Source organism: Triticum aestivum, chromosome 5A, assembly GCF_018294505.1.
Source record: "Triticum aestivum cultivar Chinese Spring chromosome 5A, IWGSC CS RefSeq v2.1, whole genome shotgun sequence".
Taxonomy (NCBI): domain Eukaryota; kingdom Viridiplantae; phylum Streptophyta; class Magnoliopsida; order Poales; family Poaceae; genus Triticum; species Triticum aestivum.
Window position 1 is genome coordinate 705,529,024 of NC_057806.1, and position 13,910 is coordinate 705,542,933.

Genomic DNA, 13,910 nt, shown 5'->3' on the forward strand with positions numbered 1-13,910 from the left:
AAGCTGTCATTTCTTAAAAGTTTGGGGCTGCACGCTTATGTGAAAAAAGTTTCTGGCTGATAAGCTCGAACCCAAAGCGGATAAATGCATCTTCATAGGACACCCAAAACAGTTGGGTATACCTCCTGTCTCAGAACCGAAAGCAATAAGGGATTGTTTCTAGAATCGGGTCCTTGCTTGAGGAAAAGTTTCTCTCGAAAGAATTCAGTGGGAGGATGGTGGAGACTTGATGAGGTTATTGAACCGTCTCTTCAACTAGTGTGTGGCAGGGCATAGGAAGTTGTTCCTGTGGCACCTACACCAATTGAAGTGGAAGCTTATGATAGTGATCATTAAACTTCAGATCAAGTCACTACCAAACCTCGTGGGATGACAAGGATGCGTACTACTTCAGAGTGGTACGTAATCCTGTCTTGGAAGTCATGTTGCTAGACAACAATGAACCTACGAGCTATGGAGAAGCGATGGTGGGCCTGGATTCCAAAATGGCTCGAGGCCATATAATCTGAGAGAGGATCCATATATGGAAACAAAGTGTAGACTTTGAAAGAGCTACTTGATGGTCGTAAGGCTGTTAGGTACATATGGAATTTTTAAAGGAAGACGTGCAATGATGGTAAGTATCACCATTAAGAAAGCTCGACTTGTCGTTAAGATGTTTTCCGACAAGTTCAAGGAGTTGACTACGATGAGACTTTCCCACTCGTAGCGATGCTAAGGGTCTGTTGGAATTATATTAGCGATTACTGCATTATTTATGAAATCTTGCAGATAGGATGTCAAAACATTGTTTCCTCGACGATTTTCTTGAGGAAAGGTTGCATGTGATACAACCGGAAGGTTTTGTCAATCCTGAAAGATGCTAATAAGTATGCAAAGCTCCAGCAATCCTTCTAGGGACTGGAGTAAGCATCTCGGAGTTGGAATGTATGCTTTGATGAGATGATCAAAGATTTTGGGTGTATACAAAGTTTATGAGAAACTTGTATTTCCAAAGAAGTGAGTGGGAGCACTATAGAATTTCTGATAAATATATGTTGACATATTGTTGATCAGAAATGATGTAGAATTTCTAGAAAGCATGCAGGGTTATTTGGAAAGTATTTTTCAATGGAAAGCCTGGATTAAGCTACTTGAACATTGAGCATCAAGATCTATAAGGATAGATCAAAATTCTTAATGGTACTTTCAAATGAGCACATACCTTGACATGATTTTGAAGGAGTTCAAAATGGATCGGCAAAGAAGGAGTTCTTGGCTGTGTTATAAGGTATGAAGTTAAGACTTAAAGCTCGACCACGGCAGAAGAAAGAGGAAGGACGAAGGTCGTCCCCTATGCTTTTGTCATAGGCTCTATACGGTATGCCATGCTGAGTACCGCACCTGATGTGTGCCTTGCCACATATCTGGCAAGAGGGTACAAAGGTAATCTAGGAGTAGATCACCAGGACAGCGGTCAAAGTTATCCTTAGTAACTAGTGGACTAAGGAATTTTCTCGATTATGGAGGTGGTAAAAGAGTTCGTCGTAAAGGGTTACGCCGATGCGAACTTTGACACTAATACAGATTATTCTGAGTAGTAAACTAGATTCGTATAGTAGAACAGTTGTTTGGAATAGCTCCAAATAGAACGTGGTAGCTGCATCTAGGAGATGACATAGAGATTTGTAAAGCACACACGGATCTGAAAGATTCAGACCCGTTGACTATAACATCTCTCACAAGCATAACATGTTCAAACCCAGAACTCATCGAGTGTTAATCACATGGTAATGTGAACTAGATTATTGACTCTAGTAAACTCTTTGGGTGTTAGTCACATGGGGATGTGACCTTGAGTGTTAATCACATATCAATGTGAACTGGATTATTGACTCTAGTGCAAGTGGGAGACTGTTGGAAATATGCCCTAGAGGCAATAATAAATTAATTATTATTATATTTCCTGTTTCATGATAATCGTTTATTATCCATGCTAGAATTGTATTGATAGGAAACTCACATACATGTGTGGATACATAGACAACACCATGTCCTTATTAAGCCTCTAGTTGACTAGCTCGTTGATCAATAGATGGTTACGGTTTCCTGACCATGGACATTGGATGTCATTGATAACGGGATCACATCATTAGGAGAATGATATGATGGACAAGACCCAATCCTAAGCATAACACTGGATCATGTAGTTCGTATGCTAAAGCTTTTCTAATGTCAAGTATCATTTCCTTAGACCATGAGATTGTGCAACTCCCGGATACCGTAGGAGTGCTTTGGGTGTGCCAAACGTCACAATGTAACTGGGTGGCTATAAAGGTACACTACGGGTATCTCCGAAAGTGTCTGTTGGGTTGGCACGGATCGAGACTGGGATTTGTCACTCCGTGTGACGGAGAGGTATCTCTGGGCCCACTCGGTAGGACATCATCATAATGTGCACAATGTGATCAAGGAGTTGATCACGGGATGATGTGTTACGGAACGAGTAAAGAGACTTGCCGGTAACGAGATTGAACAAGGTATCGGGATACCGACGATCGAATCTCGGGCAAGTACAATACCGCTAGACAAAGGGAATTGTATACGGGATTGATCGAATCCTCGACATCGTGGTTCATCCGATGAGATCATCGTTGAACATGTGGGATCCAACATGGGTATCCAGATCCCGCTGTTGGTTATTGGCCGGAGAGTCATCTCGGTCATGTCTGCATGTCTCCCGAACCCGTAGGGTCTACACACTTAAGGTTCGGTGACGCTAGGGTTATAGAGATATTAGTATGCGGTAACCTGAAAGTTGTTCGGAGTCCCGGATGAGATCCCGGACGTCACGAGGAGTTCCGGAATGGTCCGGAGGTAAAGAATTATATATAGGAAGTGCTATTTCGGCCATCGGGACAAGTTTCGGGGTCACCGGTATTGTACCGGGACCACCTAAAGGGTCCCGGGGGTCCACCGAGTGGGGCCACCTGCCTCGGGGGGCCACATGGGCTGTAGAGGGTGCGCCTTGGCCTATATGGGCCAAGGGCACCAGCCCCAAGAGGCCCATGCACCTAGGGTTTCAAGAAAGGAAGAGTCCCACAAGGGGAAGGCACCCCTAGGTGCCTTGGGGGGAGGGAAACCTCCCTTGGCCGCCGCCCCCTAGGAGATTGGATCTCCTAGGGCCGGCGCCCCCCTCCCTTGGGCTCCCTATATATAGTGGGGAAGGAGGGCCTCTCAAGACACACCTTTTGCCTTTGGTGCAGCCCTCCCCTTCTCCCAAGTACTTCTCCTCTCCCGTGGTGCTTGGCGAAGCCCTGCAGGATTGCCACGCTCCTCCACCACCACCACGCCGTTGTGCTGCTGCTGGATGGAGTCTTCCTCAACCTCTCCCTCTCTCCTTGCTGGATCAAGGCGTGGGAGACATCGTCGGACTGTATGTGTGTTGAACGCGGAGGTGCCGTCCATTCGGCACTAGGATCTCCGGTGATTTGGATCACGACGAGTACGACTCCATCAACCCCGTTCTCTTGAATGCTTCCGCGCACGATCTACAAGGGTATGTAGATCCACTCCTCCCTCGTTGCTAGATGACTCCATAGATAGATCTTGGTGACACGTAGGAAAATTTTGAATTTATGCTACGTTCCCCAACAAGCCACCTATGTGCAAAGCACGTCGGGGAAACCGGTCTCGCGTGAGCGTATGCGTAATGTTGGTCCGGGTCGTCTCGTCCAACAATGCCGCCGAACCAAAGTATGACATGCTGGTAGGCAGTATGACTTATATCGCCCACAACTCACTTGTGTTCTACTCGTGCATATAACATCAACATATAAAACCTAGGCTCGGATGCCACTGTTGGGTTTCGTAGTAATTTCAAAAAAGTTCCTACGCACACGCAAGATCATGGTGATGCACAACAACGAGAGGGGAGAGTGTTGTCTATGTACCCACGCAGACCGACTGCGGAAGCGTTGACACAACATAGAGGAAGTAGTCGTACGTCTTCCCGATCCGACCGATCCAAGCCCCGTTACTCTGGCACCTCCGAGTTCTTAGCACACGTACAGCTCAATGACGATCCCCGGGCTCCGATCCAGCAAAGCGTCGGGGAGGAGTTCCGTTAGCACGACGGCGTGGTGACGATCTTGATGTTCTACCGACGCAGGGCTTCGCCTAAGCACTACAACGATATGACCGAGGTGGAATATGGTGGCAGGGGGCACCGCACACGGCTAAGGAACGATCACGTGGATCAACTTGTGTGTCTAGAGGTGCCCCCTGCCTCCGTATATAAAGGAGCCAAGGGGTAGGGGGGCGCCGGCCGGGAGGAGGGCGCAGGAGGAGTCCTACTCATACCGGGAGTAGGACTCCCCCCCCCCAATCCTAGTTGGACTAGGATTCCCCGAGGGGGAAAGAGAGAGAGGGAGGCCGGCCACCTCTCCTAGTCCTAATAGGACTAGGGGAGGGGGAGGCGCGCGGCCACCTTGGGCTGCCCCTTTCTCCTTTCCACTAAAGCCCATTAAGGCCCATATGGTTCCCGGGGGGTTCCGGTAACCTCCCGGTACTCCGGTAAAATCCCGATTTCACCCGGAACACTTCCGATATCCAAACATAGGCTTCCAATATATCAATCTTTATGTCTCGACCATTTCGAGACTCCTCGTCATGTCCATGATCACATCCGGGACTCCGAACAATCTTCGGTACATCAAAATGCATAAACTCATAATAACTGTCATCATAACGTTAAGCGTGCGGACCCTACGGTTCGAGAACAATGTAGACATGACTGAGACACGTCTCCAGTCAATAACCAATAGCGGGACCTGGATGCCCATATTGGCTCCTACATATTCTACAAAGATCTTTATCGGTCAGACCGCATAACAACATACGTTGTTCCCTTTGTCATCGGTATGTTACTTGCCCGAGATTCGATCGTCGGTATCTAATACCTAGTTCAATCTCGTTACCGGCAAGTCTCTTTACTCGTTCTGTAATACATCATCCCGCAACTAACTCATTAGTTGCAATGCTTGCCAGGCTTATGTGATGTGTATTACCGAGAGGGCCCAGAGATACCTCTCCGACAATCGGAGTGACAAATCCTATTCTCGAAATACGCCAACCCAACATGTACCTTTGGAGACACCTGTAGAGCTCCTTTATAATCACCCAGTTACGTTGTGACGTTTGGTAGCACACAAAGTGTTCCTCCGGCACACGGGAGTTACATAATCTCATAGTCATAGGAACATGTATAAGTCATGAAGAAAGCAATAGCAACATACTAAACGATCGGGTGCTAAGCTAATGGAATGGGTCATGTCAATCAGATCATTCAACTAATGATGTGACCTCGTTAATCAAATAACAACTCTTTGTTCATGGTTAGGAAACATAACCATCTTTGATCAACGAGCTAGTCAAGTAGAGCCATACTAGTGACACTAAGTTTGTCTATGTATTCACACATGTATTATGTTTCCGGTTAATACAATTCTAGCATGAATAATAAACATTTATCATGATATAAGGAAATAAATAATAACTTTATTATTGCCTCTAGGGCATATTTCCTTCAGTTGTGCGGCGAGCTGCAGCCTATCGGCGCTGACATGCCTATCTTAATCCGCGGCGCTCAAGCGCCATGCGCCGAAGGTCTGCTCAACCCTAGCGATGACGTGCATCACAGCGTCGTCCATCGCATTGCCGGGGAGCACCTCGGCCTCGATGGGCCGTGGTGCCTGCTCTTTTTCCTCATCGACGAGGTGATGGCAGAGGCGGCGCTTTGGTGGGTTGGCATGCTTGAAAAAGGTGGATGTGCTATAGGCTGCATTTGTCGCCTCCGTGCGTCGCGCGCCCCTATGCGCAATATAGCAGGATGGCGGGAAACAGGTGAGGAAATGGCGGAAAACGGTGGCGTGTTCATAAAACGCCATGAATTAATGAAAACTTAGCATCAAGCTAGCACACGAAGTAGATGATGATCAGATGAACACGGACCACACTAGGGATCCGTCGGTGATGAATTTATCAATCCCAAACGATTGAATACTAGCAAGCTTTTGCCCACAACACACATGGCCTATTCCACCACAAATAGGTCTGGTGGATCAATTGTATGTCACGTATCGCACATTGTCAAAAAGTAATGCGGTAGACCTTCTTTAACATGTGTTAAAAAATAAAATAAAAATAAAAACAAGGACCTCGAGGTTAAATTTCCCATCACCTAATTTAACATCGACACAATTTATCATCCAGTCACCCATCCGATGGCTGCTCCAGCCTGAGCACACTTAACTTGATAGTTTTCTTACATGAGCTACTTGTGGAATAGCTAGTCCTTACTGATACGAATGCCTCTTCGCATCCTTATGGCGTATCCGGATGACTGCCCGTCCCATAATGGCCAATAGATGTTGTGTAGACAGAGAATATCACATACGTCTTATTAGAAGCAATCGTCTGCGTTATTATCGGTCTTCGCACACATTTCTGATTACAGACCTGTTTGCCGCGTATCACACACGTCTTGTTATATTGAACCATTTCTGTTCTCTTGCCTAATCACAAACAGTTTATCTGAGTGAACCGTATGTTGTACATCGCACACACCTTGATCGGGCTGTCCATTTCTTTTGTGTTGCCTAATCACAAACAATTCATCCGAGTGAACCGTATGTTGTACATCGCACACACCTTCAGCTGGCTGCCCGTTTCTTTTGTTCCTCCTCATCGCAAACAGTTAATTAAACTAAACCGTATGCCCTTCATCGCACACGCAACTAAAACCTGAACCGTGTTTGATGCATCCGTCATCGCAAACGTTTTATACATTTCTGACGGTTTTCCTACACCACCGTTTGCGATCATTGCATCGCACACAGTTTCTCGAAGAGTCTCTGATCGTAGTGTCGCGTTAGCAGCATCCTGCGGTAGTGATAGGCCAAGATCACACGAAAGGTGCCAAGCAAAAAGGATTCGTCTTTTGGATGAGAGTTCACGAAACCTTTCATCAGCGAAGGAAGTTTGTCCCCTACAAGTTTGTGAGCACCCATGGTATCAACTCAATCCAAAAGAGATGGGGTTCATTCGACAAGAGTGCAACAAGTATTGTGCCGCGCTTGAGAGCGTCCAAGCCCGTCCCATGAGTGGCCTAGGTCTTGGTGACTTGGTGGAACCTTTCGCATTTTCCATTGCATGTCATGGTTATGTTTGATGCATCTTGTGTCCTTTGCTATTACATTTGCGGCATCATCTTTGATTGTGTAGGCATTCCAATCATTGGAAGCCTACAAGGCCCGGCACAAGAACAAGCCATTTACTCTCACGCATTATTGGGTGCTCATCAAAGATTGTCCCAAGTTCAAAGACATATATGCCGCTCTTAAGAAGAAAGGAGGAAAGGCGGCCATGGCTGAGGAGGGAAACTTGCTCAAGAGGCCGAGGGGCAAGACCAACTAGAAGGCCATGCGTCGTCCATGGTCTTGCAAGCAACTTTGGAAGGCATGATGAGTCAAAAGAAAGTAAGGGAGGAGAGCAGGACGAAAGGGAAGGAGGAGCAAATGAAGATATATCGAGAGCTCTAAACGAAGAAGCTTGACATGGAGGAGGCCGCGAATAGGAGGAAGCTTGACATTGAGGAGGCCGCTCAATTGAGGAAACTCGTGATCGAGGCCACCATTGCCGACACCAAAGCAAAAGAGGTGGTGATCGTGATCATGAGCGTCGACAATACCAACATGTCACCGGAGAGAAATACTTGGTTCACGAACAAGCATAACGAGATGTTCGCACAATACGACCTGAACTAGGTGAGACCTCAGCCGTGGAGTATGGTCGTTCATTTTGAAGGCTAGTTAGTGTGCCGGCGACAAAAACTTGTTCATTTTGAAGGCTGGCTAGTGTGCCGGCCACTGACTTTGTTGCCGGTGTGAAACTAGGGGGTGACCATTCTATAAGCCGCTGGCTTTGATGCCGGCTGACATGAGCCACTGCCACTGTCGTGAACTATGGCTGCTGGCATTAGCTACATCTTTGTTGGTTTGAATTTTTCTACATGTAGACGGACTAGATACGGTCGAAATGCATCCGTGTGTTGAGCGCACGATAGACGCATCCAAAAATCTGGATGGACCCCATCTCATTGCCATCCGAACACAGACGAAATCCAGATAAATCAAATGTCCGTTTGGGATCGTGCGTTGGAGTTGCCCTAACCGCCTTTGCTGGTTATCACGTGATTTGTTTCCCTGTCGGATGAGCTCTACGAAAGCATTCAACCCATGGTCAACACTTTTCTAATCGGCGAGGTCATCAACTTTGTACAATGTATTCCCGCAACAACAAAATAACTTTGTACAATGTAGAAATAATGTTTGTTTTGGGATCCCACTAATTCATTCATGCATAGAAATTTTATTATTTTGATTTTATTTTAGATTATGTTTCATACTCTATCTTCTTAAATGATAATATCAATGTCATTAATTCATTTCTTAGGAAACTTTTTTTTGAAATTCCAATATATGTGATCATTCTGGCATATTATAAAAAACACAATTTTTTAAAATTGTGTACAAATTTTGTCATTAATCGTTTTAAATTTCTATTCATTTTCTTTCCTCTTAAATGGTTATATCAATAACACTAGTTCACTCTTTCTTGTTAACTGTAATAACAATGGCACTAATTCATTCCTTCTTAGGAAATTTCATTTCTACGAAATTAAACGACTATATGCTTATTTTTGAATATTGTAAAAGACACAATTTACAATTGTATGTAAAATTTTCCATTATTTGTTTTAACATATTTTTCATTTTCTTTCTTATTTAAGGGTAATTTCAATTCCTTTAACTCATTCCCCCTTAGGGATGTTTCTTGTTGTCAAAATTTCACTATTACATTTTTATCTTGCGTATAATAAAAAGTGCACTTTTTGTAAATCGTGTGTAATTTTTTTCATTGTTTATTTTAGTTTTAAATTTTCTTCTTCTTAAAGGGTAATACCAATGCTACTATTTAATTCTTTGGGTTTCCTAAAGCACATCTAGATGTGCTTTAAGTATTACACATTTAAGTCATATGCCCCTGATTTTATGTAAAGATTCGTGTGGATATTTTTCTTTTTCCTCTTTCTTTTTTCTTCTTAGGTTGAATGAGTCACTTAGATGTGCAATACTTAGGGCACATAGATGTGCCCTAAACTTAATTATTTCTATAAAACTTCATTGTTATTATTTTGAATTATTATTTCATTTTGTTTGTCAATGCCACTAACTCATTTCTTCTTAGGGGACCTCTTTGCCATTATATGCTTATACTTGCATATTACTACCTCTGTAAACAAGTATAAGGTGTTTTAGGTCAGAGTATAATATAGCACAATTTCTGTTGTGTGTAAACTTTGTCGCATTTTCTAACTTTCTTTCTTTTGAAAGGGTAATAACAAAGCTACTAATTTGGAGGGCGTGTTGAGATGTGTCTCGGTGGATCTCGTGTGATTTGGTCAGCGTTTTGTCTTTTGTCTTTAGTGTATCTGCTTGGATCCGGTGTAGTTCGTCTGTGTTCGTGTGTCTATTGGTTGGATCCTTCCGATCTACACTTTTATTAATCAGCGACGGTCTGTTGTTGTGCTGCACTGATCCTTTGGGGTGTTAGCACGACAACTTCTTAAATGTCTACTAGAATAAGGCCTACCCAGCTCCGTTGTGGGAGGGACGATGATGGTGACGCGCCTTCGGCTCGCTCTAGTGCTTCTAGTCATCGTTTTGTGGTGGTCTATAAACTTGGATGTAAATTTCTGTTACTTCGAATATTCTTTGTACTGCCATGATGGTTGATGAATAGATTGGAAACTGAAAAATTAAAAACGTGCATTCAGTAGGTAGCAGTATATAATTCACTTGGTATAAGCGTGTGCCAAATCCAAAGAAAATTACCGAACACAAGCTGGCCCGGCAGATCCCCTTGAAAACAAAAACAAATCCAAGCCTAATCTGCAGAAACAAAAACGTGACCGGCCCAAAATCAGAATCCAGTCGCCTGGTCAGTAACCAGACCCTTTATAAATAGCTACCGGGGCAGCTCATGAATTGTCATCAACCCACGTTGCCGAAGCATACATACCATTCATTTCAAAAAAAAAAAAACATACCATTGCTGTGGTTTAGGCATTGCATTTGCGTGTAGGGCAAACAGGTCGTGTGCAATCCACACCAATGGCCCCACCGCAATGTTTCGACAACGTCTCTGGCCAGAATGGCCATGTGGCGGTGGTGGTAGACACGCCGGAGAAGGAGATGCAACGCCGCAGCCTGCTCGATGCTGGCGAGTTCCGGCGCCAGGGTCACCAGGTAGTCGACTTCATCGCCGAGTATTACGATGGCATGGGCGACTACCCCGTGCACCCCAGCGTTACCCCCGGCTTCCTCCGCAACTTGATTCCCGCGGACGCACCGTCAAGCCCTGAGCCGGACGCGTTCAGCTCCGCGCTCAAGGACGTCCGGGACATCATCCTCCCGGGCATGACGCACTGGCAAAGCGCCCGTCACCTGGCGCACTTCCCGGCGTCGAGCAGCACCGTCGACGCACTAGGGGAGGCGCTCACCGCCGGAATAAACGTCGTCCCGTTCACGTGGGCTGCCTCGCCGGCCGCCACTGAGCTTGAGATGCTGGTCGTGGACTGGCTCGGCAAGGCGTTGCACCTGCCGGAGAGCCTCCTCTTCGCCGGTGGTGGCGGTGGAACTCTTCTTGGCACCTCGTGCTAGGCGATACTCTGCACTCTCGTGGCCGCGAGGGACCGGAAGCTCGCTGAGATCGGCGAGAGGAGGATCTGCGACCTCGTTGTGTACTGCTCTGACCAGACACACTTTGCCTTCCGCAAGGCTGCACGCATTGCCGGCATCCTGCGTGACCACTGCCGCGCGATACCCACGTGCCACGACAACATGTTTGCTCTCTCGCCCACGGAACTCGAAGCAGCCATGCAGGTTGACATGGACGCCGGGCTGGTACCACTTTTTCTGTGCGCGACGGTCGGGACGACCCAGACGACCGCCGTCGACCCCATCGGCCAGCTCTGCGCTGTCACGGCACCATACGACGTGTGGGTGCACGTGGACGCCGCCTACGCCGGCTCCGCGCTGGTCTGCCCGGAGTTCACCCACGTGATCGACGGAATGGAGGCCGTGGACTCATTCAGCATGAACGCCCACAAGTGGCTCCTCGCCAACAACGACTGCTGCGCGATGTGGCGGCGCTCGGGACGGAGCAGGAGTACATCCTCAAGGACGCGGCATCAGAGGGGCACCACGTGGTGGACTACAAGGACTGGACCATGACGCTGACCCGCCGGTTCCACGCGCTCAAGATGTGGCTCGTGCTCCGCTGCTATGGCATCCAAGGCCTCCGTGACCACATCTGCTCTCACATGAGCATGGCCAAGGCGTTCGAGAACATGGTGAAAGCCGACGAAAGGTTTGAGGTGGTGACAGAAAGGACGTTTGCACTGGTGTGCTTCCGACTTCGGTCACAGGAGATGTTCGGCGGCGAGAAGACGGTGAACAAGCTCAACCAAGACCTCCTTGAGGAGGTGAACGCGCTCACCTCGGGCCCCTACATGAGCTCTGCAAACGTAGGTGGCATGTTTATGCTAAGGCCCTGTTTGTTTCATAAGTCATAGAACTTTTTGAAGTCCCAACTTATAAGTCATAAGTCCATACCTATTTGTTTACAGGGACTTATAAGTCCCGAGTCCCTACCTGTTTGTTTGCAGGGACTTATAAGTTGATAAAACACTTGTTCACATAATCCTTGTTCATGGGACACGGGCCTCCCACGACCAGGTCTAGTAGGAGGAAGACCATGGCCGGCGGACTGGTCGAAGAGGAGTTGCTGGTACGAGCCCAACTCCGGGAAGTCATCGACGTTGTGGTTGAGATCCAAGAATCCCATTCCCCTCCCGAGATTTCCCCCAGCGGATGAGCCCTGCGATGCCTGATGATGCGCGTGGAACTGAGACGAGAAGGGGATCCGGTCCTCCTCATCGTCGGCCATGGCGGCGGCGCTTCTGGGTACTGGGGCGGCGGCGATTTTGGGTGCTCGGGGCGGCGGCGGAAGGAGCGAAGGGGGGCAGGAGCGATGCGGGGTAGGAGCGATGCGGGGCGGGGCAGGAGCAAAGCGGTGCGAGGCAGGGGAATCGATGGATAAGTCCCAATAAGCTCCTTCCTGAGAGTCTTTTTTGATAAGTCCCAAATCACCACTTTAAGTCTCTATAAGTCCCTCCTGTTTGGTTTAGATGGGACTTATAGGGACTTAAATAAGTCCCAAAAGCAATAAGTCCCTTGAAACAAACAGGGTCTAAGATGTGCCATTGGAAGCACACTCACAGAGGACCACCACGTCAGGGATGCATGGAAGGTCGTGCAGGCTCAGGCCTCCGTCCTCCTTGGTAAAATGGATACTCCCTCCGTGTTTATTTTTTCCACATATTAGGTTTGAATGAAGTCAAACTTTGTAAAGTTTGACCAAGTTTATAGAAAAAATATAAATATTTACCTTAACGAATTTGTATGAAGTGAAAGTGCATTCAATAATGAATATAATGGTATTGATTTGTTATTGTATGTGTTAATATTTTGTTTATAAATTTTGTTAAAGTTTACAAAGCTTGACTTTGACCAAAACTAATACTTGGTGTAAATAAAAACGGAGCGAGTATTATCTACAGCTTATACAGCCCTACAGAGTACTTGCCTAAGGTAAATATGCTTCTCTAATTATTGTCTGCGCACTTGGAGATGAGCTTGATTGCAAGGTCCTCATGAATAAGGGGCACTTAATCATGAGAATTGTACTTGGCGAATCCAGATGCTCATGTATCTAAAGCTGTGATTATAAGCTTGCTTCAAGCACCTGTGTACTTGTTTTGTTCAACTAGTTTACATTACTAATCATCGACCAATGCAGCCGCACGGGCTGAGATATTATTATCTTTTGTCATTATTCTAAAACACTTTAGTTATACGGACTTGCTAAATCTCAGATTTAGCAAAGTCTCAGTCATGGCGTGAGCCATTGGGTCAATGTAGCATTAAGATTTGTGAAAACATACACTGGCGGGTCCCGTGTGCTGCTGTTTAGGGCTGTTTTAGGCCCCATTCGTTTTTTATCTTGTTGTTTTGTTGCGGGCACGACTGCAGATGGGCCGGACGCGGAAAGCGGTCGAGCGGATGAACTCTGACCTTTTTGTCATTTTTCTGTGTTTTTATGTCACATTTTTCGTCTTTTATTTTATTTTCAGTTTTCAGTTTTAATTTTTTTGATACCTTCAGTTTTAAAATTTTATTTATTTTGGGAAATGCAGTTTAAGAAAAGTATATGATGCTAATTCTTTATGAGTACTATCTAAGGCACATCTAAATCTTTCACCATTGGATGTTAATTCTACATAAAGTATTGTGTTTTTGCGGTCGAGATAAAGTATTGTTCTTCATTTGGCACATGTGTTGTTCCTCATTTTCACACGCGTGCATTGTTGACCCGTGAGTTTCTGTATAGGCCCTCTTTTTAAAAGTTTTTCTTTGTTCGAGGTGCCTTTTTACAACTGTGCAAGCTCGTTTTGGCTGTTTGTGTGTGGTCATGTCATGTTTTGTAGGCTCTTTTTCTAGAGGTAAATGCTCTCATATATGTGTATGTAATTCCTCATGTGCACACACCCTACAACACTACTGATTTCATTTTTTTATCATTTTTATTATCATATAGTACTCTGTGGTGCTTTTATCGAGGGAGGGAGTAGTTGCACTTGCACGTTTACCACTAGGCATACAACTGCATTTGTCGCCCCCGACTACAAATGCATATCTTCAATCCGACTGCAACTCAGTGGTGTTTTGTCAGGGGAGGATGACATT

The 13,910-nt window shown here is 46.0% G+C and overlaps 1 pseudogene; it reads left to right on the plus strand.

Annotated features, from left to right (window-relative positions):
• Window positions 1-7,595: 7,595 nt before the first annotated feature.
• LOC123101850 (tyrosine decarboxylase-like) overlaps window positions 7,596-13,910 on the plus strand; it is an 8,699-nt pseudogene continuing 2,384 nt past the window's right edge.